We start from the raw sequence: 11,448 nt of genomic DNA, 5'->3' as shown, positions 1-11,448 counted from the left end.
GTAAAGCGTGGGATTCACACGTCATCCATACTGGTAGGCAGTCTATCTTAAGAGAGCTTGCTCTAAAGCAAGTGCAAACTCGAGTTTTAAAACATAACATAACATCACATTTTTAAAGTGCCCGTTCACCCAGAGGCATCTTGGCGCTGAATAGCAGAAGTTGATTGTTACCCAACTCAATGGTACTAGTTTTATAGACTTATGACACAGTGATTGGGGTTGGCTTCACTAATAAGAAATTGTTTCTACCAAAACAATGCAATTACAATTACAATACAATTAATTGCTCTTTGTGCTATATTTGGGTTGTAACTTATAAATTGCAAATAACAAAAAGATCTGTTTGACAGAAGCAGTCACCCACTGAGATATCTTCACAAAGTACAGTTCTGTGATCTGCATGGTACACATACTTGACAGCAGGCATTTGAACCATTTAGTCTACTTATAATTCAAAACTGCTACTAGAAAGACTCAATCTCTCTCCACCAGGTACATTAATCGTCAGGTATTTTTATTATTGCCTGAAAGTTGCTGTTCACACTTGGAACCCTGCAACACGTGCTTTTAAACATAAGATATTTTGATCACTTCCTCCACCTCCTGGGCGAACGGACTAACATCGAAGCGTCTCGCGGCACCAGCAGCAATGGACGACCGTAATCTCAAGGAGCCGGAGCAGTTGAGGAAACTCTTCATCGGAGGCCTAAGCTTCGAAACAACAGACGACAGCTTAAAGAAACACTCCGAAGAATGGGGCAAACTCACCGATTGCGTGGTAATGAGGGACCCACAAACAAAACGTTCCAGAGGGTTTGGATTTGTGACTTACTCCTGCGTGGAAGAAGTGGATGATGCAACGGCAGCTCGGCCACACAAGGTTGATGGACGTATCGTAGAAGCAAAGCAAGCGCTATCACGTGAAGACTCTGCAAGGTCTGGTGCACACTTGACAGTCAAAAAAAATCTTTGTTGGCTGGATTAAAGATACAGAAGAATATCACTTAAGAGATTACTTCGAAGAGTACGGAAAGATCAAAACAATTGAAGTAATGGAAGATCACCAGAGCGGGAAGAAAAGAGGCTTTGCATTTGTAACATTCGATGACCATGATACAGTCGAAAAATGTGTTGTTCATAAATACCATACAATCAATGGGCATATCTGTGAAGTTAAGAAGGCACTTTCCAAACAAGAAATGCAGACGGCTGGCTCGCAAGAGGTTGTGGTGGTACAAGCAGTTTAGGTGGTGGCAGTGAAAGCAGCTTCGGCAATGGTAGTGGCGGTGGCGGCAGCAACTTCGGTGGTCGAGGAGGAGGATACTTCAGCAGTATGGGCCCAGAAGGCTTCCGTGGTGGAGGTGGAAGCCATGGGTACAGTGGAGGAGATGGCTACAACGGCTATGGCGGGGACGGTGGAAACTATAGAGGCGGCTCTAGCTATGGTGGTGGTAGAAGCGGCGGTTATGGTGGTAGTCCCGGTGGTTATGGGAGCTAAGGTGGTGTAGGATATGGTGGTGGTAGCGAAGGCTACGATGACTACAAAGAAGAAGGAAACTTTGGTGGCGTTGGAGGCAGTGGTGGCTACAACGATTTCAGAAATGATGGTTGCCAACAGCAAACCAACTATGGCTGATGAAGGGTGGAAGCGGATTTGGAGGTGGACGAAGTTCTGGTAGCATTCCCTATGGTGGTGGTAGAGGTGATGGCTACGGAGCTGGTGGTGGAACTGGTGGTGGAATCAGCGGATATGGTGGCAGAAGGTTTTAATAAGAATTTGCTATAAGGCTATAGTTCTTGGCAGGAGAGCGAGGAGTTGTCAGGAAAGCTGCAGGTTACTTTGAGACAGTCATCCATGTGCATTAGGAGGAACTGCATTCTACCACAGGGGGAGCGATGATCCTAGGCAGAAAAGTTACTGTACCTAAACAGGAGAACCTTCTTGTTCAGGACTCATAGCCACAGTTCACTAAAACAAAAGTGCAGTTGTCGAATACAATGTAGTGTTGATTTAGATGTACATTCCTGAGGTCCTATTTTTTTTATCGGGGAGACGCTGCAGAAGCTGCAAAACGCACGGAGCCTAAACACACGGAGCCTTACCTTGGAAGTCAGCGACTGTGCCTGGAGACCGAGCAGGTGACCAGAGACCCTCACACACGCCGAGTTCCCGCCACCAGTCGCGCCGCCGCCTTGGGATTACGTTTCCCATCGGGCTCAGCGGCGGCGCGTTCCCCGACGCTGCAGAAGCGACGGGAGGGGCTCTAAAAAGGCAACAGCCCTCGGTGGAGCGGGTGGGAGACGCTGCAGAAGCTGCAAAACGCACGGAGCCTAAACACACGGAGCCTTACCTTGGAAGTCAGCGCCTGTGCCTGGAGACCGAGCAGGTGACCAGAGACCCTCACACACGCCGAGTTCCCGCCACCAGTCGCGCCGCCGCCTTGGGACTACGTTTCCCATCGGGCTCAGCGGCGGCGCGTTCCCCGACGCTGCAGAAGCGACGGGAGGGGCTCTAGAAAGGCAACAGCCCTCAGCGTCGCGGGACGCGAGCGGGACGCCCGGGGCTAAGCCCGGGCAAAGGGCGGGCCCTCTGAGGCCCTCCGAGGCGCGACAAGGCCAGGCTAGGCCACCCCCCTGAAGACGACCACGTGGGCTTGAGGTACGGCTGTTTGGTTCCTTACTTTGGGAGTAAATTTCGGCCAATAACACAGGTGCTAGTCAATTCCCTCTAGTCGGTCACCTTATACAGCATTACCCGCCAAGACCAGCAAGTCATCCGGCCATAGTTTAGCCGACAGCGCGAGTTTATGACCCTACAAACATCAACCTAAAATATGGGCAAAAAATTGGTTCCTCAACCTGCCGAGGCTGTGAATACCCTTGATTCATATCTAGTGCAAGTGGTAACCAGCATCAACAGCAAGAGAAGGCAATCTCTGGGCCTAAGCCAATCACCAGTGCTGCTTGCAGATAGCCCGTCCACAAGCACAGCAATGTCCGATTCCCTGATAGGAAACGCACAGTCAATTGCTGCAGATTCTGGCCCTAACTCTCCGATCAACCACATTGAAGCCACTGAAAACTCGACTTCTGCCAAGGACAGCGCTGATCTTATAGATTTAGCTGACGACGCCTCCACCGAGACAAGCATCCAGACAGACGTCATTGATGAGGTCCCTCAGCTCCAGTCTCCCCCTAATCGCGCTGTTAGAGCATGTAGGAAAATAGCAGCCAAGAGAGGGGGGAAACAACAGGGGAGGAAGAAGCCAGCCACCCCACCCTCCAGAAGGACGGGTAACTTCACAGACCATGAGTTAGATCTCGAGTCTAGGCGCATATCTGATGATGATCTCTTCAACAGGATCCAAGAAATGATGGATATCAAGATCAAAACTATTATAAAGCCTCTGATCGGGAAAGTGGACAAATTGACCGCCGAAGTTAAGAAATTGGGAGGGGTTCATGGTAACTTGGCTAAGGAACTAGAGAACCTTTCAACCCTCGTCGCAGATTTAATATCTACGGATGAGGATGTTCCCTCTACTGATAGTAGTGCGCAGCCCATTCAATCAGACTTGCCACACCCACCCCCATCCTTAACATCAATAGCCCCGAATCAGAGTGCGGCAACTGGGGGCCCTCACGTCAGCACCACTGACGCAACAGCGGCACGTAATCAAGAGGCCAGCCCGGTCCAGTTTATAGCGGAAGCCTTACCGCTAGTCTTGGTATTGGCCAACGTTCCTGTCTTGTCACAAGATAAAACAGAGTCCAACCAGGATCTCAAGGACAAAGCCCTACATTGGCTTTCTAACAACATTTACATGGCGCAAGAAGGGTTTGATAAATTGGCAGGTGATATAGTTTCGACCAGGAGGGTACCTTGGATTGGCAACAAGCCGAAAAAGTTTCAGGGAGACTGCGTCATTATAAACTTCACTAACGCTGAGGTTCTCCCCGAAATCCTGACCAATCTCTTTCCGCCTCAACGGCGTAATGGATCCATAGTCCCGTTAACACTCAGATTTTTTAACAACGAGACCCAATCTGCTACTTTAGCCACTATTAATAGGCCAACAAAGTATAGGAACAATAGCAGCTGGGGAGGGGCAATGGGCTCCCGATTCACTAGCGATCGGTTTCTGCCTACATCGCAGCAATTGCCAGGAAGAACCAATTACCCATATGAGCGGATCATCCCCCCGGCTCTCCCGCACGTGCTCGGACTTAACGGGTGGATGAACGGCGAACCCGGTTACGAATACAGTGCACGGGGTATCAGGCCAACACGGTGGCAGAGAATGGATCCGGCCATGGGCCACCCAATCACCCCACATCACCAGTGGAATCAAGCTCATGCTGTTCAGACCCACCCAGCCACTCCTTCTGCTTGGGGCTTCACCACAGGCAATAGGTTTGGCCCCTTATCGGACCTCAACACCTGTGATTGACTTGCATCAAGATCTAACCCAAACAATTCTGGACCAATTAATTCGAACCCACGCAAAGAGGGCCAAAACACCGACGATCTCCAAAGCTCTTACAAGCCTAATGCAGTCATAGAGCCACATATACCCATCACTCGTGGTCAGCAAACACTTTCATTTGGGTTAGACGCTGCTCCTGATACGGGCACTATCAGCGGGATGACACAGCATCGCTGTCATGTGAATTTTACTAAAGCCACATTGGCACAAGTTCCTGAGGAAGGTGACTCTGAGAGTGGCAGTGAACCTATGACTATTAGGGAGTCATGTAGGATTTTAAGCTGGAATGTGGCAGGCCTAAGCACCAAACGCCAGGACCCAGTATGGTGCAGATTTATTTCAAAGTACCACATCATCGCGCTGCAAGAAACATGGGACACTTCCAGCAATATCTGGTGGGATGGGTACACCAGTTTTGCAACTCCTGCTGTCCCTAGTAGAATGGGTAGAGCCAAAGGCGGCCTGGTGCTCTTATTCTCCGTGGATCTAAAAGGAAGTTATAGACAGATCAGGTCTGAATCTGATAACATATTGATCGTTGAAAGGACTATCAATAAAACTAGTAGGACCTTATATGTCAACTTCTATAATTCAAGTAACTGTGCTTATAATGGCCGAAATATCGCTAATTTAGATAGCATTTTAAATTCAGTCCTACAGAATATCTCTTTTGTATTTGAGTTAGTTTTACTAGGTGATTTTAACATTCATTTATGTAATTCAACCTGTAAGGGAAGAGTAGCATGTGATGATGAGGACGCTGCCTTGGTTGCGCCCCACTTCGAACATACCACAGAGGGACAGGAGCTTGAAGACCTACTGGCTAATTATAACCTTTATGAACCCAATTTTGGTGCTAGAACGCCAACTTTTAACGGCTGCCAGCATGGTTCTGTGATAGACTATATTTTCGTTTCTCTTGGTATTCTATCTTTTATCACGGCATACAGGACGGTGGCAACCCACTTCAGTGACCACAACCCAGTGCTTCTTGAAGTGGCGTGGGGCAGCAAGATGGGTACAGCACCATCAATCGTAAACTCAGCCTCCTCTTTGAGGACTACAGATCAAGATAGAAGAATAAAATGGGCAAAGGTGATCCCGGAAAACTTTTACAAAAAATGCTTCCCTAAGATTAAAATGCAGACTGAGTTGTGTCAGAATCCTGATACTCAAGGGAGCCTATTGGTTTCAGCCTACGAGGAAATATGCGCACAGGTTTCGAAAGATCTTATAGCTAAACCTCTTTCGGGAACTCAAGTTCACAAGCGATGGTTCGACGCTGCATGTTCGAAGGCCCACAGAAATCTGTTGGCGGCTCTTAAAATTGTTCCAAGACCAAAAGAGGAAATTGCGAGGCTAAGGAAAACCTATAAGTCAGCAGTAAAGAGCCGCAAAGACTCCATTAAGCGCGAAACATGGGAGGAACTCCTCTCAGCGTCGGTGCTTAAGGACAGCAGAAGATTCTGGGAAATCATCAAGCACCCTCTTTTTTCGGAAGACGATAATCTACCAATGGACTGTGTGATCACTGAGGAAAAATGGCTATCCTTTTTTAAAAATGTGTATGGGGGCAACGCAGCCGTAGAGGACATTAATAGTCGCTTACCTTCTAATGGGAATGTTAATCCCATTGTTTTTAATCCCCAAGAAGTAGAAAAGGCGCTTATGGAAACCACCAAACATAAGGCTCCGGGCCCGGACGGAGTCCCGGCCGACTTTTTTATGTTCTCTCCTAAGATGTGGTCGAGAGTGTTGTCTAACGTGTTTAATGCAGTAAACTCCAACGCAGCACCCGCCTCATGGGCTAATTCTATTATCGTTCCCATTTATAAAAACAAAGGCCAGAGGGACGACCCAGCATTTTATAGGCCCATATCTCTGTTGGACTCCACTGTAAACATTTTGGGGAAAGTTCTTTTAGTAAGATTGAGGGAGAACGTTGAGGGATGTGGCGGGCTGTGCGATCTACAATATGGCTTTAGAGAGAGTAAAGGCACGATCGAGCAATGCATTAATTTGTATTTACTCATCTCTAAGTATACAATGGCTAAGGAGGGCTCAGTTTTTCTGGCCTTTATGGACCTTTCGTCGGCCTTCGACCTTGTCAATAGGTCCAAATTATGGTCGATTTTGTTAGATATGGGAATTGACGAAGCCCTAGTCATGTATATGGCCTCGTTACATCAGGAGCTTTTCGCAGCTGTCCGAGTGTCCAACAATGGTAGGTGTACCTCCTCATTTAAATCCCTCAAAGGAGTACGCCAAGGCTGCATCCTGGCCCCTACGCTTTTTACCATTTATATTAACGGCTTGGGGGCACACCTGAGGGGCAGAGGCACGGACGTACCGCGCGCAGGAGACACCCACATTCCGGCACTCCTGTACGCGGACGATGCCGTGTTGATAGCCCGTACGGGTGTTGGCCTGCAGATTCTTCTTGACGCCTTTGGTTCCTTTATGGAAAATCTGGATCTAAAGGTTAACGCACCTAAATCCCATACCATGGTCATGGGTATAGAGGGCGCAAAGAGAAGACACAAATCATTCTTCTGCAGTGGGACCCCTGTGTCCGAGGTAACCACATTTCCCTATCTGGGAGTGCTGTTCGATCAAAAATGTACTTGGGGCCCACAGATAAATGCAAAGAGGTTGGCAGTAACTAGATCTTCCTCCGCACTCCTGGGCTTTGCCGGCAAATTGGGTGCCAGGCCCATGGAAGCGTTGTTGAAGATATACAAAAGTAAGCCTGTTGCCATCGCATGTTATGGATCTTCTCTGTGGGGTTATGTAAACCTCGACCCCATTCAGAGAGTAGAAAACAGATTCATAAGATCCCTTCTCTCTGTCCCCCAATCAACCCCCACCTATTCCATTCACAAGGAGGTTGGGTTGCCATATCTGTCGGACCTATTAAGTGTTGCACCCCTGACCTTGTGGCTGAAAATGTGGTTAAATGCTGACTTACCTCTGAACCATAAAATCCTGAGGGACGTCCTATCACTGGACAATCAGAGCAAAATTCCTTGGTTGGCCTATCTAAGTAAATCATTCTCAGACCTGGGTCGCCCAGAACTTTTCCGTTCCCCTGAGAAAATCACGACCCGCGACATAGTCCAAACAAAAAAAGCCTTTATAGAAAGGAAGGAAGCAAGCCGTGAGGCAGTTGAGCTTCAGAAGCCGGCAGTTAGGGCTCACTTTCTATTGATGAGCGATTCTCAATTGGCCCCTTACCTCCGCTTCGTAACTATCCCTTACCATAGGTTTTTATTAACTAAACTAAGGTTCAACCTTATTCATTTTCACCTAGGCTCTTTTAAGGGTTGGCAGAAGCCAGAACTAGCCGCCCCTTGCAGCTGCGACCACTTCTCTGTGCAGGACACTATGCACTTCATCATGTTTTGTAGCTTATTCCATGAGCAGAGGAAAAAACACTTGCTCCCCTTACTCAAAAATGCTGGGTTCACACAGGTGAGACCCGCACTGCTCTACCTACAGCTTATGACCAATCCATGCATAGCATTTGGTCTTGCAAATTTTTTAGTCGCGGCAGCTAGGGCGAAAGTTGCTGGCCAACCTCCGCCCTAAAAGTTTACTAAATGTATGAAATTACATTATAGGCACTGTTTTATATATATACATACCTTTTAATTATGTGTAAATAGTATTTAAAATGTGTATTGAATTAGATTGTTTTTAAATGTCATGACCGCAACGTATACTTTTTAACGTGCTGTTTTAATGTTTTCTTTCTTTGTATGACTTTAAATAAGTCGAATAAAGATATTCTGACTGACACAGTTCACTAAAACAAAAGTGCAGTTGTCGAATACAATGTAGTGTTGATTTAGATGTACATTCCTGAGGTCCTATTTTTTTTATCGGTTGTAGCTTGTCTCTTTATTTTTTTATTACATCATGTATATTGCCCTGTAAATTGTGCTAGTGATGTCAGGAATAAAGAAATTGAGGACTTTAAAAAAAAAAAACTAAGGTATTTCAAAATACAACACCCAAGAGCAGCACCTAGTACAGTGGCAACGGTTGAAATGCCATAAAGCAGGCCCGGTTCCAACTTGTGAACAATTGGGTGACACCAGGAAGTTTCATATCAAACATCATGTTGCACAAAGTGCCTTTATGTTGCAAGTAGGCCTGTTATACCGGGCAGCACTGAATAAGAGCCCAGAGCTTGCTTTTAGGTGCCTGCATGTGTATCGTTAATAAATGTAACCTGATAGTTATGCAAGGCAGTATACTATTTTATACAGCACAGTTCGTAAACAGGCAAACCCTGGTGGTGAGTGACACTAAAAGGTGAATAATGACTCGCTTGGCAAGGGGAGCATTATTATTATTTTTTTTTTTAAATCCTGTTCTCCTTTTGAATCAGAACAATATCGACTTAGCGGCAGCTGAGTTCTCATCCTGGCTTCAATAATTTGTTGACATTTTTGCACCCATTAAGGAGAATCACATTTGAAGGAAGTTACCAACTACCCCATGGTTCTCTGCGAAGCTCAGAAAGATAGCCCTATAGGTGCGAAGAAAAAATATTGTGAAAAAGTTATGATCTGCAGGAAAAGGAGTTTTATAGATCCCCTCCACAAAAAAATAAAATAGAAGTTGGCCATGCCCCCGGGAATGGGATCCCCTTCTCGTAAAAAAATTTAAAAAAAAGATTTGGGGGAAGGCCCTTGGAGATAGGGTCCCCAGGGCCCAAAAAAAAGAAAAAGAAGGGGGGGATACACAGCCCCCCTCCTTAAAAGTTTTTTTTAAAAAAACGGGATCGGCAGGAGGCCACGCCCCCTCCCTGCACCTCTCTGCAAATATGTCCCCTGCAGAGGTGGAACTAATTCCACTTGCATACTGGGGGTCCCTGGGGGCCAACCTCCCTTGCAGAGAGGTGTAATGAGACCATGCCCCTTTTTACACCTCTCTGCAACGCAGCACCCTGGCGCATACTGGAGGTTGCTGGTGGGCTATTTTCCCCTCAGGGACCCCCAGTATGCAAGGGGAATTAGTTCCCCCTCTGTAAAAGTGCCAGGGGTCTGCTCTGCAGAGAGGTTTACAAAGGGGTGTGGCTTCATTACACCTCTCTGCAACGCAGCCCCCTGGCGCATACTGGAGGTTCCTGGTGGGCTAGTTGGCTCCAGGGACCCCCAGTATGGAAGGGGAATTAGTTCCCCCTCTGCAAACGCGCCAGGGGGCTGCGTTGCAGAGAGGTGTAAAAAGGGGCGTGGCCTCATTGCACATCTCTGCAACGCAGCTCCCTGGCGCATACTGGAGATTGCTGGTGGGCTAGTTTGCCCCCAGGGACCCCCAGTATGCAAGGGGAATTAGTTGCCCCTCTGAAAAAGCGCCAGGGGGCTGCTTAGCAGAGAGGTGTTCTGAGGCCACGCCCCTTTTTACACCTCTCTGCAATGCAGGGCCCTGGCGCATACTGGAGGTTCCTGGAGGGCTAGTTGGCCCCCAGTGACCCCCAGTATGCAAGGGGACCTAATCCCCCAACTTAGAACGCGTTAGGGGGCATGTTTGCACAGTGATCAAGGTAGGGGGCGGGGCTTGAGGTGACATGTGTGCAAACACGCCCTGTGGCCCGTTTTAGGTTGGGGAATATATTTCTCTTCAATCCAGAGGGCCCCTAGGGGCCAACTAGACCAACAGGTACCTCCAGTAAGCGCCACGGAGCTGCGTTGCAGAGTGTTGTAAAAAGGGGGCGTGCCCACTCAACACCTCTCTGCAACGAAGCTCCCTGGCGCATACTGGAGGCACCTGGTGGGCTAGTTGGCTCACAGGTGACCTCAGGATTGAAGAGGAATATATTCCCCAACTTAAAAGGCGCCACAGGGCGTGTTTGCACACATGTCATCTCAGTACCCGCCCCCTTCCTTCACTATTGAGCAAAATATTCCTCTAAAATCTGCCGAAGTATGAATTCCAATTTACTAACCTGTTATCATAAGAGACGTCAGTGCTGCATCTTTGAGCCCAGGACGGCCCCTGAAAAGTAAATGTAATCATACTTACAGTAACTAGAATTTCCTTCCATAGGCTAACATACACTGGTTTCATTTGGAAATGTTTCTAGGGACCAGATGTAGGAAGCCTAATTCCGGTCGGTAACGGCCGAAATTACCAAATTTCGGCCGTTACCGACCGGAATTAGGCATTTCATATGTAGGTGGCTTCATTTCAGATTCCGTAATTTACCGAATTGTTATTTAAGAATTCTGTAAATTACCGATTCTTAAAAATACTGAATCTTTAAATTACCAAATCTGAAATGTAGGGAGCACTCAAATGAGTGCTTCTCCCATCTTAGTATTCGTTATTTACCACCAACTAGAAGTTGGTGGTAAATAATGAAAACCTTAGAAAAGCATTTTTTTTGCTTTTCCAACAGTGCCATGTTGCAGACAATGATGCCCTTAGGGCATGTATGTCTGCAACATGTGCACCCATACACAATTGAGGGGTGCAACAGGGTGTCAAAGTGACACCCTGCCACCCTTCAATGTTTCCCCCTTTTACCGAATCGGTATTTACTGATTTGGTAATTGACATTCATTCCTATGGGCCTCCAGGCCCATTGGAATGAATGGCAATTACTGATTCGGTAAATACCTATTCCGTAATTACCGAAACTTACCGATTCTGTAATTTATTACAAAAAATTACCTACATCCCATTTGCCTGTTCTTAAATTCTGAATCGGTATGATTCGGCAATTAAGAATCGATAATCTGGGATTACCTACATCGGGCCAGATATAGGAAGCCTAACTCCGGTCGGTAACGGCCGAAATGACCAAATGTCAGCCGTTACCGACCGTAATTAGGCTTTTCAGATGTAGGTGGCTACATTTCAGATTCAGTAATTTACCAAATCGGTATTTAAGAATTCGGTAAATTACCGAATTCTTAAAAACCAATTTGGTAAATTACGGAATCTGAAATGT

The 11,448-nt window shown here is 47.0% G+C and overlaps 1 pseudogene; it reads left to right on the top strand.

Moving 5' to 3' along the window:
• The first annotated feature begins 622 nt into the window (after positions 1-622).
• Positions 623-1,770, top strand: LOC147700722 (heterogeneous nuclear ribonucleoprotein A1-like; annotated as a pseudogene).
• The last annotated feature ends 9,678 nt before the right edge of the window (positions 1,771-11,448 follow it).

This window comes from Lissotriton vulgaris, chromosome 7 (assembly GCF_964263255.1).
Source record: "Lissotriton vulgaris chromosome 7, aLisVul1.2, whole genome shotgun sequence".
Lineage (NCBI taxonomy): Eukaryota > Metazoa > Chordata > Amphibia > Caudata > Salamandridae > Lissotriton > Lissotriton vulgaris.
The sequence above is the reverse complement of the archived record's forward strand: the minus strand, read 5'-3'. Positions and strand labels throughout refer to the sequence as shown.